At 38.5% G+C, this 14,334-nt stretch overlaps 2 long non-coding RNA genes across 5 annotated transcripts in view; one reads left to right on the top strand and one right to left on the bottom strand.

The window, feature by feature from the left end:
* LOC112983599 (uncharacterized) overlaps nt 1-14,334 on the top strand; it is a 152,239-nt gene that overhangs the window by 23,765 nt on the left and 114,140 nt on the right. The gene's annotated exons all lie outside the window — the stretch shown is intronic.
* LOC135324400 (uncharacterized) lies at nt 1,845-13,365 on the bottom strand. Its single transcript, XR_010385763.1, has 3 exons — nt 13,147-13,365; nt 3,087-3,196; nt 1,845-2,236 (listed from the first exon to the last, which is right to left on the bottom strand). It is a non-coding gene; the product is annotated as an uncharacterized LOC135324400 (long non-coding RNA).

Below are 14,334 nucleotides of genomic sequence, written 5' to 3'. Positions count from 1 at the left end.
CAAGCACAGAAGAAGGAGAGAAGCCAGGGGATTCAGTCCCTAACACAGCATGCTGTAGCTAGAGTCATTGCAGGAGGGAGATAGTTGATGGCAGATTCACTATAGGGTGGTAAGAATGGCAGCACAGGGCAACATTCGTCATTATTTTTGAATTCGTTTAATAGAATAATCCATAACATTTCTGCGGGGAATATCGCAGGATTTAAAATTAGAGCTGTGGGAAAACTTAGTGGGGAAAAAGCCGGCTGGAAAGAAAGTAGTATTTGTTTTGTTTTGTTTTGTTTTTATTCAAGAAATTAAAAATCTCTGTCTGTCAACTCTTTGAGGCTGAGCACAGCCTCAATAAAGCCCATTGAGAATTCAAATGCCAAATAAAAGTAGCAAAACTAGTGTCTACAGAGCCAAGCAGTGGGTCTCACTAGTTTTTGTTGTCATTGCACAATGAATCATGTGCAATACAAGGAATGTGGGCATTGCAACTCATAACCTATGACCTTGCTTGTCAATTCGCTATTTTTAAGCACACATTTGGAACCACCTCATTAAAGGTCACAGTTTCATGTGATATGAGCCAAGGCTAAGTGAAGAGCGTGCAAAAGGGTTTTTTCATTGCTGACTGAATTTTTCAAAATAATTGTCCACTTCCGCTGAGTTGTTGCTGTGTGGAGCACTTTTCCATGACAAGCCTTAATTTAATTACATTGTTCAAACTGTTCAAGTCTATTAAACATAGATTCTTTGCCAAATAAGGATGCTGATGTTGCATATAAAATCATTGGATAGTTTCAGTATCAGAAAAGCATTTCTGAGTTTCTTGGAGTAAGTCTATTCACAGATTTTTCAACCATGGAAATTGAACTGCAGAAGCCAACATATTTCATAAGGGCTGGTAGAAAATAAAGCCCATCCCGTATTTTCTTTTTTAAAATGGGGAGAAATGGAGAGAGAAGAAACAGAGGTTTTGTTCCAAATCACAAAACTAATCAAGAATGGGAAGAATCATTAACAGTACATGTGTCCTGAATCCCGGGATCTGAAAAGATTAAGCAGTGAAGAAAGAGTACTGGAATGGGTGAGATATTTCTCAGAAAGGACCAAGGGATTTTTGATGTGTACACTTTCAGCAGTTCCAGTTGCAGGACCAGCACCAGCACAGTTATCCATCTTGGCTGTGTCTCACAGCAACCTATATGGATTTACCTACCTAGATAATAGGAAAAACTTTGAAAAATGTGTTTCCCAGATGACTCCTCCCATTGGTTAAAGATTTCTACTCAAATAGGGACATTATAGAAAAATTCTACAAGATCCCCAAAGAATCATATGAACAAAAAGGTTGTATTTATACAGCAGCCAGTCATGGGGTACATCCTATTCTATCAGGCAGAGCCCAGCTGGTGGTAACCCCAGCATCCATGACAGTCGGACTGGCATGGTGCAGGTCCTGGTGCCTGGCATTCAAACTGAAACAGTTCACAACACAGCAAGTAGTCTGGTCAGTGAGACATACAGTCATGAGCATTTTCCCTTGCAGCTGTCCGTACTGGCTTACAGTGTTACAGGACTGCAGAGTCCTTTTGAAATCTCTGTCCTCACATTCAAATCTCTGCATTGGCTCAAGCACATATGAAACCATATTTTGCCTTCAAGACAATGATCTCCCACAGTGCAAAATGGATCAAAGTGAAACTCTCATACAGTCAGAGAGAATGTAATCTTGGACAATATTTCTGTTTACCTTCAAACCAGGCATAGCTAGGAAAATATTCTTAAAGCTTATATTCCTATACGAAATTATAAACCAATGTGGGCTGAGCACTGTGCAAAAATTTAGTTCAGTTTTATAGACAAGTATTATAACAACTTCTTCAAAATAAGTATTTTTGAAGTCTTCAGAGGCATTTAGATGAATCACGGCTCAGATTTTTATGACTTTGGAAAACACAAAGTATGAAATAGAACCTAAAAAAAAACTTTTAGAAAAACATTCCCACAACTATAATCTCACACATTTCTCAGAGAATTGGTAGGTCTTCTTGTCACTTCAATATATTAAAGTCCAAAATAAGGTGAGTCACCGTAAGCGAATTGGGTGCTGAATTCTTCAACTTCATTTGCAGCAGTAGAACAATGCAACTCGTTCATTGAATACTGCTGTTTCCCCACTGCTGATTGTCGATAAATGGCTCAAACCCCAACGTGTCCTCTGAGATCCATCATTTATGACAGATAAGCACTATAGAAAAAAACAGAAAATAAGAAGTGGAATTTTAGACACGTTTATTATATTCATTTGTGATGGTATATTCTAACATGCTGTATATCAACTTGGAAATCATTTTTGGCAAATTGGCTGTTACTCAATTGTTCAATAGATTTTATTTTATCTCTCACAATTAAGTAGCATATTATGACATTCACAAGAAGTAGGATGCGTTTGCCAAGGAGCAATCAAACACTAAATTGCAGCCTTTCTTGGGTCGTGTTTTGGAAGGGCGTTTCTGCTGGAGGAGTAGATTTGGCATTGTTTTGACAGATCCACGGTAACGTGAAAAATCTGGCTCGTGGAATCATGGTGCTTGCTTGCTTAATGCCTAGTATGAGCTCCTAGCAGTACTTTAAAAATAGCAGGACTTGGCTTTATATATGGAAATACAAATTGCCATGATGGAGGGAAATCTTTCTGCGTTGGCGGGGTTATTTTGAATAGATTCTTTTATTAGTCTTTTTTATCGCAGCATGAACCTCAAAAGGCGTTGGCCTTTTATTTTATTTTAGGGAGAGGAACTGAAATGTAAATGGTGATACCATCTAAAACTGCTGCAAGCTTTCTGCTAAACTGAGGCCAAAACTGCATATGCAGGGTTCTAAAGTTAGATATATACATTCTCTTCTCTCTTTTGGCACTTTGGTAAGTGTACTGAACATTCAAAGTGCTGAGAGCCTCCAGATTGCACAAAGATAATGGAAGCTGCGTTTCTGAACATCAACACTTGCATGCCAAAATGTGGCTGTCCTGTTCTGGCTGTCTGTAAACAGACAACTAAGGTAAACGATCTCTTGGCAGTACTTGAAAATAAACTTACTTTGCTGACAGAAGCATTCAGCTGTGCTCAGGTAATCAGTTGCCTATATTGCACATGTCTGAGTCCGGTAGGCATGGTTTTAAATTCAGGTTTTCTCACAGTGTTAGAGCCTGAAAAATAAAAGGAGCTTAAACTCTGTTGTTGGAAAGTAAATTATATTGCCTTTTAATCTCAGAAAATTCTTAGTGTAGTAAAACCCCTATATAAATTTTCTAAACTCTAAAAATAACCAACTGCTACTTACTGTAAGAAACATGAAATGATTTATTACAGATCTAGCACCCTTACAATATGTTGAACTAGTTAGTTATAAAACATCAGCCTCCTCTAAGACAAAAGAGGCATAATCTGGCTATATTTATCATTGAGAATGTAGTTCAAATGTATTTCTATCAGATGAGGGTGTCAAAGAACTGCAACAATACCCTGGCATCTTATGTTTGCTATTAAGCTCTGCAGAGTAAACATTCGGGTAGTGACAAGAGAAATCAAGCTGTTCTACCACAGAATGCCCTAGCTTTAAAACAAAAAGGCATTTCACTAATTTAGCAAGTCATCAGTTTTGTTTCCATGCTTTGGAAAGCTCTGGGGAAGAAATACCCAAATCACCTGATTTCATATTTAGAAAAGCTCCCAGGCATGGAAAGTGACTCTTTTTGCCATCAGTTTCCTGTTTTGTGATCTATGTCAGCTAAGTCACAGATACATTTTACCTCAGTCCTCTGAATAAACATTCTCTGAACACTTAGAGAGAAGAGACACCACAGAGGAGAACACGAGTGTTCGCATGTGGGGGTAGTGAAGAGTTGCATATATAGCCAGTAAGGGGTATGTACAGTGTCTAGTTTATAGGACCGAGTAACAAGAGGATCCCTTCATTTCCTGAGTAGGTAATAGAGATTCAAGTGGTCTCCATTAGGTGACTCAAGTAGATCTGAGCCTTCTAGACAACTTGGTGACTTCTCATTGACCCTACATGAGAAACTGATAGCCACATCCCTTCTCCACTCCATTCAAAGTTTTTGGCGGGACTGCTGAATATTCCCAGTTTTAAATGTCTTCCAGAGATGTCATATACATCCCTTTAGAGCATTTTGATAAAGATACATAGGAGATACTTTGGGGTGGGATTGGAAATTCATTAATTTAAAGCTAAAACCTCCAAGCAAAATATGAATAGACCAGTTTAGTATGTGTATCCTAGGCAACATCCTTCATGGCTGTATCTGTACGGTGCTGCAGGCTTAAGACAATTGTAGTTATGTCCACAAAAAAGACAGAAAAAAGCAAATGATATTTTCATTGGTACTTCTTTTTACAAGCAGCTTTTCCTTATCATCTCACCACTACTAAGTTTCATACAAATATTATTTTTTAAAAAATATTATAATGTGTAAGACTTCATATGAGCTATGTACATGCTGAGAAAATAGGCATTAAAAGTAACCTTTGACTTTTTCAAAACAGTTCTTTCATTACATCTTAACAACCTAATAAATTACGGTCTATCAGGGAATTGCATTTTGGCTTGGAAACAATGACCTTACACACCATTCTACATAAATTAAGACTGAGAATAGTTTTCAAATCTAGTCTTCTGCTGTGCCCAATTTATACCTCTGATCAGGAGATAACAATGCAGTCATTTCAGGCAAGCACAAGAGAATAGTGGAAAGTCTCTGCTTGGTTCAAGGCAATAGTAACAAATTGTAGTACTAAGTAAAGCAGGACATTTGAAAATTGAATGTGTAATATTGCTCCTGAGGCATATCTGAATCAGGACAAATTCTAAGAGCAGCAGAAGTAGAAGGGCGTAAGTAAAAAATATAAGCTATGAAAAAACATAAGAGTTTCTCTGATATATGTGATAGACGATAGCAGGATTGTGTGTATTGTATGTTCTGCTTGAAGTGGGTGGCTGGCCAGAAGACTGTAAAGTCCCTCAGCTATGAGCTCCTTTCCCAACTGCTGCAGAGCATACTCCTGTTGAGCGGGTGGGGAGGGAGAACCTACTAGAGTTCAGAGCATAAGGGACATTATCCACAGGGACCCTGCAGTTTATAGACTGAATGTAGTCTGAAACTATGAGTTCATTCTGCCAAAATGTAGGATAAGAGCAAATTACACAACAAAAGGATCATTTTCTGCTATCTCCCCAGAGTAGATTCTGGCACCTTTGTTTTATGGAATTCCTGTTTGTTTTCATAACATAATGCCCATGTTCCCGTACAACCCATTGTAGAGGATCCAGGGAATGATAAAACTTTGTTGTTCCCATAGTGGTGTCTCCACAAAATGGGTCTTCACTGCAGTAGAAATGTTAATGCATTGTGTGTGCTGTAGTGTCCTGAAAGATTTCTTCATTAAGCTGTGCTTTAGTAAGATAACATTGATAGCAATAAAACTCATTAGAAATGTTCCTATGTACCACAGAAGGCGAAACATAGGCATTCTGAAGATGTCTCCATATTGTTCCCAGAACAGTACCCCAGATATTAGAAGATCAACAGTAAATATATCATCTTCATATCACTTGTTGTGGGCATCTCAGTAGTTATGATCAGAAAACACACAGAATATTCCAAAACATTCTGATTTTGGGTATATTTCTGCTGCTTTGTCTTAGCATCTAATCAACTTATATCACATAATATTTGAGCTATGATGCTAACCTTCATATTATGAGGGGGAACATGGAAAACAGTATCTATTCGTGTTAGAGCATGTACAGGAGTGTAGTTCCCTATTTCCCATTGCCAATCCGCACCACTGCCCAGGAGAAGCTAATTAGAGAAATCTAATACGCAAAGGTGATGTGAGAAGTTGATGACCAATAGTCTCATACACTGTAGAGAGATCCTGTAGGACAAAGCTAGAATATCTTTCCTTTGCCTTTAGAAAAGAGCAACAAGAGCAGCTTTTGTATGTCCAGAAGCACGTTTGGATCGAGAGTTTAAAAGCCGAAAGCTGGAACTGCTTTTGTTAACTCCTCCAAGTTCAGGTTCATGAAAGGGATGTTCCAGTTGTTTGCAGGGCCTTCACTATCCAGCATTGGATGAATTTAGGACTGTTTTTTTTTTTTTTTTTTTTTTCTTTTTGTAATGTTCTGTCATTTCTGGAGTGTCTTTGGAGCACATAGCTAGTTCTGAACCAAAGGGAACAGGAAATACATTATTCTTGGATACAGTAGTTTATATATAGCCTGCTTAGTACTTATATTCCTTTGTACAGTATATGTTCCATCTTGCAGTCTAGGACGTTGTTGTATACCATCTATCAAGATAGCACTAAAAGTCTGCTTCACAGCTTAGAGTAATTTTAGGTTTTGGACTGTTATTATACATTGACAAGCTGCTAGATGTCAGATGTCTTTTTTGTAGAAACAGTTGTCCCCTAAGGGACAATTTAAAAAAGCTATCTGGAAGAAAATATGAGTGCATTACCGTGTTCATCTAAAGGCATTCTGAGTTTTCCACTTGCCAGTGATTATGATCAAAGAAAAACTGGAGTACAAGTTACTAGTTGCCAGGTCTTGTATAAAGCTGAATTTTGAAGATAATTTCTTGTCTTTGATTGAAATGATTCTTCTGAAAGTGAGTCCTAAAGCTTATTTTTTCAACTAACTCAACCCGACTGTTCAACTAACATACCTGACTGGAAGCAAAAGTTCAAATTCTGTTGTCATTAAGAAATATAATCACTGAAACATGCAAATGTGCTAACTGATTGCTAACAAATCTGTAGCAGTTTTGCTCCGTTAAGGACCAAATTGTTTATTATAATCTATTAGGTAGCCACCATAATCACTGCGTACCTCCTCCTATCACACTGCTGTCTTTACTGCTTTGATAAAATCAGTTCACAAGTGGAAAGAAGCTGGGTGAACTGAGCCTGAGCAAATTATATAATGTTGGTGAGCAGGGAAATTATTAATAAAAATTTGCAGCTACATGGCTATATCCTTTTGTGGAAATACTTGCCCCTATTTGGTCTGTTCAGCCTAGAGTTTACAGCTTCTCTGGGATTATTGCAAGGACACCAAGACCTTGTGTAGGTGTGTTAATGAGAAAAGCAATCTGGCATCTTTCCTTGATTAGATGATGACCCATCTTGGCTTCTTGGCTGTCGGTGACCCTTCCTCACTTATTCTAGTTTACATTACATCTTTGCTACATTATGGCAGTTGTGATATACTTCAGTAAGGGCCTATAGCTTCCAGTAAGAAGCTTCATCTAATCAAGAAAACTTGTAGCCTGTTTCCTCAAAAATGGAATAATGGACTGTAGATTCTGTGTTTATAGCTGTGTTACTAGAAAAATAGACTTACCTGCTTGGTCCTCAAGGAAAGGCATATTTATTAAACTCTATCAGATGAACAAATTGTCGCTGGAAAATTTTGTTAATACCATCTAAGTACTTGCTGGGATTATGTGTTGAAAAAAAATTAGGTTAAACAGTGTGGGCATGATCCCAACCCAGTCAGTAGGAAGCTCTGCATAAAACTCAGTGTGCTGGTATTAAGTTCATGGTTTGACCTTTCTGGAATAACGCCCAAAAGTCTGGGTACTTGTTCAGAATACAATGACCTTCAAAACTGTCCTGTCACACTGAGGACAGGCCTTTCTTTCTGTGGTATGCTGTGACTTCTTGGTTCTAGTTCAAAAAGCAAGTTGAAGGGCTAAGTAGAAAAACTTCAAAAAAGACCATGATAAATGTCATCTAAAGTTGTTTTTAGGTGACTTTGACCTGAAATTTTCATTCTAGGTTCAGAGGTAAAGCTTAAAAGCTTTTGCAGCGATTTTTATTTTGTGTGACCTCTCACACCCAATCTTACATCTGCTTCATTGTTACTCCTGGTGTTTGAAAATATTTCCATGAAAGAACGTGCTCAACAACCTCACTGTCTATCTCTTATATCGTTCGTAAGAGTCTTCTTTATCATAGTAAAAACGTGACAAAAGTTAAAATGTTGCAGTGCTGTGAATTTTGTTTGTTATGCTGGCCAATATCATTTCAGTGATTCTTGTGCTCTCCTATTCATTTGTGTTCACCTGTGTGCCTGTTGGCTTGTACACAGCTCGCAAGTGTCTGGAGTAGCGGCTATTTGTTCTGTGCAGTGCCTGGGACACAGGGTCCTGTAACTCCAGGGGCTGTGCTCAGGCTGGTGATTTCAGCTTGCAGAGCTGCTTCCCAGCTCCTAGGTTGAGACACACATGCCAACTGCATTCTTACTTTCTTTCAGGACAAAATCCAAGAATAAACTAGCCATCACCACCTCTCCCTAGTTTTCCAGTTTTCACACAAAGGAAAATCACAGAATCATAGGGCAACCTCTGGGGTCCATCTGGTCTCATCACTTGCTCAGAGCAAGGCCAGCTTCAAAGTCAGATCTGGTTGCTCAGGGCCTTTTCTAATAAAGTTCTGAGTAAGTCCAAGGATGGAGATCCCACAATCTCTCTGGGCCCCCGTTCCCACATTTAACCACCCTCAATGAAGAATTTGTTTTCAAATATGCCCAGTTAGAACTTTCCATGTTACAGCTTGTGTCCGTCACTTCCTGTCCTTTCACTGTGCACATGTGAGAAGAGTCTGTCTCCGCGTTCTCTGTAATCACCAGTTAGGTAGCTGAGGACACTGATTAGATTAGTTCAGGCAGAGCAAACTCAGCTCTCTCAGCCTTTTCTTGTGCATCAGATGGGGGAGCATGGGGTGCATTGCAAAAGGTACATGTGCAGGTAATGGGGGGACAGAGCCTTTGGACACATGACATAATATATCAAAATGTCAATCTAGTTGCAGTCTTAACTTAATACAAATAATAATGCCATGGTGACAGTAGTTTATAAAACTCCAACTCCTCCTTACCTTTTACACACATAGGATCACTGTGATTGTCTGTGCAAGTAAAGATTTTTCTGAGAGTAAACATGAGCAAATAACATAGTGAGTGTCTGTGTATAAATGATCTATAATAGCACAACTGCCTCTGTGTTTTATAACATCCCTCTCCATGCTGAATCCATAGCAGATGTGAATCTCCTGGAGCCAAGGCTCTACCCAAGCCAGGCCAGCTGGTACTGTGAACTCTGGAGATTCCCAGCCCTGTTCCTAGTGTGTTGGCCATGATGGCAACCATCAAAAAGCATGGTGGTGACTTTGGGAACCAGAAAACCTCAGAAAAAAGAATGAGAGGTGAGATTCTTTGCATAGGAATTGAGTCTAAGGGTTACTTGTATGCAAGAAATGGTGAATTAAATTTCTTGATGTAGGCTGTAGGGAAGTCCTTGTTTACTTGGATTTTGCATGTTGGATTGGATTTAGCGCTTAGATACTGGAACACTGTAACATATTTTTTTTGATCCTGTACACTGAGAACTGCCAAAACAAAGAAAAGCTATCAGAAAGTGCTAGTACTGCTAACAATGCACTTTATGTGCTATAAGTGATAGCAAAATCAAACAACAAAAAATGTAAACATCTTAGAATTTAGCCCAATATATTTTTTTTTGTCTCTTCAATGATTAAGAAGCTTTATACTTTTAGGGAAAAGTAGAACATATTTCTTAATGGAGAAATGTTCAATCTGTCAACCTTTTTTTGACATTTTCTTTTGCATTCTTGTAAGAGGTGAGACTTCTCTGATACCACCTATGTTTTGAGAAGCAGCGGGTACTAAATACCAGCTCTATGTTAAAAGTAATATGTTAGGAAATTGAGATAGGCAACATAATTTTTGTTTGATTCTCCTCAAAATTGAAAAAAATCTAAATGATGTAAATGTGAATTTAAACTGAACAAACCAACCTTAAAAAAACTGTTTTCAAGAAACGCTCCCCCCACCCTCCTTCCACCAAACTCAAACAAGTTATTTACATTTGAGCTAATGTGTTATGTCAGGCTCTGGTCCAATGTAAACACAGTCAAATTAGAAGCCTTCAGTAAGGGGATTAATTACTGAAGCCCCTTCAGTCAGGTATCTGACTGACACAGCTAGATATCATAATTAACTCTCAGGCATTATATAACATCAAAAGAAATATCTGGATTCTTCAGCAAAGGCTTTGTTTAAAATATGTGTTATATATATATTTAGTACAATCTTTTATCACTTCTCACAAGCAGTACTTTGGCTTTGGAGGAATATTTGGCAGGATGTTTTATTGGTTTAAATGTGTACACAACTGATATAAATTGCTATAATAAATATGCCATCATTGCCCTTTGGGTATGGGGGAAAGAACCAGTATCTAAGTTTTTCTGTTGTGTTATACAAAAAAGTTGGATAATCACGAATGAATGTTGGAATATTTTGCAATATTGGTATGATGGGTTTCAGTATTGTGCCACCTTGCATGCTTAGGCTCCCTTCAGTGGCTTTAGTGAAAGTTTGATACTTGAGGACTACAGGGAAGACCGCCTTCATTTTTCCCCCTCCCTACTTTCCTATCATGCAACAGGCATTTTAGATATTAATGCACGTGCTGGAGGTGCTGCCCTGAGAGCTGCTGAGCTCTCTGGACTTGTTTCAGCCACATGCATACAGTTAAGCTGAGGAGAAGGCTCACTGACTTCAGCTTAACTCTCCTGAGGAGTTAAGCCCCCAGAGCTCAGACAACTCAGACAAATAAAAACTTGAATAAAATGGTTACGAGAAAGGACAGGAGCGATCAGCAAAAAAAATTCAAGTGGGGGAGAAGAAATAAGCTGAGGCTTGACTGATGTAGAGCAGGACAGAATGTAGCTGTCATCCAATAAGGGATAGATTTTAGGGAGGGACCAGGACATGTATCGGAACATCCATATGATGCGAATTGCCAGTGTAAATGTGAAAAGGCTGAGAGCTGAATACAGGAAGCTTGTATTTGTGACAAAGTACAAATATCCAGACTGGTAGGAAGGGAAGCAGATTGACAGCTGCTTCTGTAACACATCAAAAAAATAGATGTAATTAGAAATATAGCTCAGTTGCTAGATAATAACAGTTTCGGAATAAGGACAGTGGCTATTGCTAGAGAATCAACACTGATTAAACTAGGCCTCAGTCTGTTTTATTACCACATGCTTGTGGCAAAGCTATGTTGCACTCCTCTTTAGTAGACAACTCACCTTTTATCTGCATTTTGTTTAGAAAGACTATGCTGAAAAGGAAAGTATATTTATAACTGTATTTCCATACAATAAAATTTACTGCAGATTTTAACGAGAATAAAACTTGACCTAGCTACCCTGGTATTTAGGACACAGTTGATTCTTGGGGCGTTGGCTCAGTTGTTTCATTGAGGAAGAGGTTATATGCAAGACTGGATGTGTATGTTAGGTATGGTAAACAGTCACACAAGTATTAATACCAGCTATATTCTCATGCAACTGAACAGTCAGCTTGTTCAGATAGTTCAAGTGTCTGGAAAGTAGCCCAACAACAATAAAGAAGGAATAAATCAACACCTTAACTTGACTTATGTTGCAACTGCATGAATGCTGTTACTGGTACATGGCAAGGGTGTGACCATATGGCAGCCCAGGGTTAGCTTGGCTTAAACTACTCTGTAGTGGCAACAGCTTCAGTGACAAAACATGTGGTCTTAAATAACAGATACTCATACCACCCAAGTCATCTGCAGGGATAAAAAGTTGGATTTCATTAATGTAGAAATGTATTTAGATTTGCATTGAATTAATAGTGCACAGCAGTTGTAGAAGAATGTATATCATGCCTTGTAATTGACACAAGACATTCAAGAGACAATGTAAAGATTCCCTAATGCGATGCTTTCTCATGAAAGCTTACAACTCAAGGTGGCTGGAAACCAGAACTTCCATTTTGTGGATAATTCAGACAGTACAAAAATATTTGTTCCAATCAAAATTGGAACAGAAAGTAAAGATTTCCAGTGAAGCAAAACCTTTTGAACATCAAAATTTATGACTCATGGAATGTTTGATTTTGAGAGTGTCAGATTTCTAAGTGGCTGATGACGATGCTGAACCATGAAGATAGCTTATATGACATGAATTTTTTACAATATTAACACAATGTAATTGTGTTATAATTGTGTAAACAATCAATAGTCAATTTGAAATACTAACTAATATATTAGTGAGACTAATATATTTTTCTTTATGGAAACAGCAATGTTATTGTGGTATGATTTCATCAAAAGCATCAATCAGTATATTCTGGGGAAATGTTTCATTTTCAGTGAAACTGCACTTTCCCATAGGAAAAAATGTTTCACTGAATTTTTGACCATCTGTACATAGTAAAAAGCGGTTGGAGCATTCACTAGCAACAAATGCTGCCAGAAGGTGCAATACTCCAAAGCAGGTTATTGGATTGTCTTTTAGCAGATGTTGTATTGTTACCTTTTACCACTTGTGTTAGGTAACAGCTCTTTCAATTATATCGTATGGTAAGGTTGTGGATCTCTGTATGAAAGTTAAGAAAACAACAAATTGCTGGTCTACCTTTCAAAATTCAAGTAATTTTTTTATTTCAAAACTGGGAATACATAAATGGCCATTCAGAAACATATCAGATCATGAGCCAGAATACCACTTGAATGTCAAGAGAAAAATGGAGAAAAGACATCAAGTGACTGTGTTAGCAAAGCCAGTCTCATGAAGCCCCAGACACATGTGTTATCTAGTCCTTCCAAAACATTTTAATTTTTACCTTAAAGCTAGTGAGAATGGGGAGCTGTTTCAGAACGTCAGCCAGAGTGCTATGTTCCCATCTGGGCTTTGTTCTTCAAAAAAATATGTGAACAAGCTGGAGACCCCCAAGGAGATCACCCTTGTTTCATCTGAGGTATGGAAAACCTGAGATATGAGGAAAAATTGAAGGAATTGGGATTTTTTAGTCTAGGGAAGAGAAGAATGACAGAAAATATAATAAATGGTCTGAAATATGTAAAAGATCTCTGGGGAAAAAAAAAAGAAACAAACTGTTCCATATGGCCCTGGGGACCTGGTTAGATGTGATAGGCCTAAACTGCTGCAAAGGAGATTCAGATTACTCACTGGAAAAAACTTTTGAAGAACAAGTAGAGCAAAGCATTACCTGGGGAGACTGCAGAGATTCTGTGATCAAAGGTTTATAAGAACAGGTTAGATGAACATCTCAAAAGAGGCTGTGGAGAGGACCAGGTGCTCTCTGCAGGACCCTTCAGTTCCTTGTCTCCTTCCCACAGTTCTGTGATTCTAAACACTCCAGTTTCTCTCTGACCATGTTCACCACTCACGTGTTAAGACTGTACATCACACCTCATATGTCTCTTGATACTAGACAAGCAGTAGATTTTTATACCAACATCACCTTGTAGCTTAAATAGATCTTTTGCTTCCCAACTGTTACTCTTTCTTCCTCCTCTGATTTTACAGAGTGCAATTATATTCACCCTCTGAGCAAAAATTATGCTAAGTAAACAAGCTGAGGTCTTTGAGTTCAGATAAGCAGAGCAGAGCAAAGAACAGACATCTGTAAGCTGAAACAGATTTGTTGAAATGGTGTAAATACGACAATAGCGCTGGTACCCTAGCTTGCTGAGGAAAACACAGGTTGTTAACTGAAGTACAGTACTTAGCATTGGATCTTGCTAGTACCTCTGCCTGCTGTTGCAGTGTGGATGTACCAGAACAGTCAAGGAACTGCTGCATGATGCTCCATTGTATGCTGTATATGTGCAACGAGAGGCTTTTCATTCCCCTCAAGATCTTATTTGCTTACCTAACGCAGCTAGTCCAGGTTTGTTACATCCTTCTTGAATGTAGTGACCAAAGCTGCCTGATACTATACGTGTGGCCTCATGAGTGTCTTGTCCAAAGCCACGAGCATCTCACTGTCTTTACTGGGCCTCTTCTGAGGCAGCCCAATCACATTTGTCTTCTTGCTGGTTACTTCACACAGGGATGGCGTCTTATAATTTAGGGACTGACTATTGCACCAAAGCCTCCTTCTTTCTTCTTTCTCCTTCTCTGCTCTGAATCTATAACTTCAGTCTCCTAGAAAAAGAAGATAAGATCCAGTCAGAGACAGAGATTTTGATGCAGAGATTGGCTTTTAAGGGTACATGAAGGAAAGGTATCTGGACATGAAAAGACTGAGGATATGAGAGAGTAAATCAAAGCACAAGGTTGCTAGATGAGATACTGGGCAAAGATAATGTCACCTTGCACATAGCAGCAGCAGCAGCTGAAGCAGGAGCATCAGGACTGAGAAGTTTTGAGTATGGTTGTAGTTAATGTACAC

Source organism: Dromaius novaehollandiae, chromosome W, assembly GCF_036370855.1.
Source record: "Dromaius novaehollandiae isolate bDroNov1 chromosome W, bDroNov1.hap1, whole genome shotgun sequence".
Classification (NCBI taxonomy): domain Eukaryota; kingdom Metazoa; phylum Chordata; class Aves; order Casuariiformes; family Dromaiidae; genus Dromaius; species Dromaius novaehollandiae.
The sequence above is the reverse complement of the archived record's forward strand: the minus strand, read 5'-3'. Positions and strand labels throughout refer to the sequence as shown.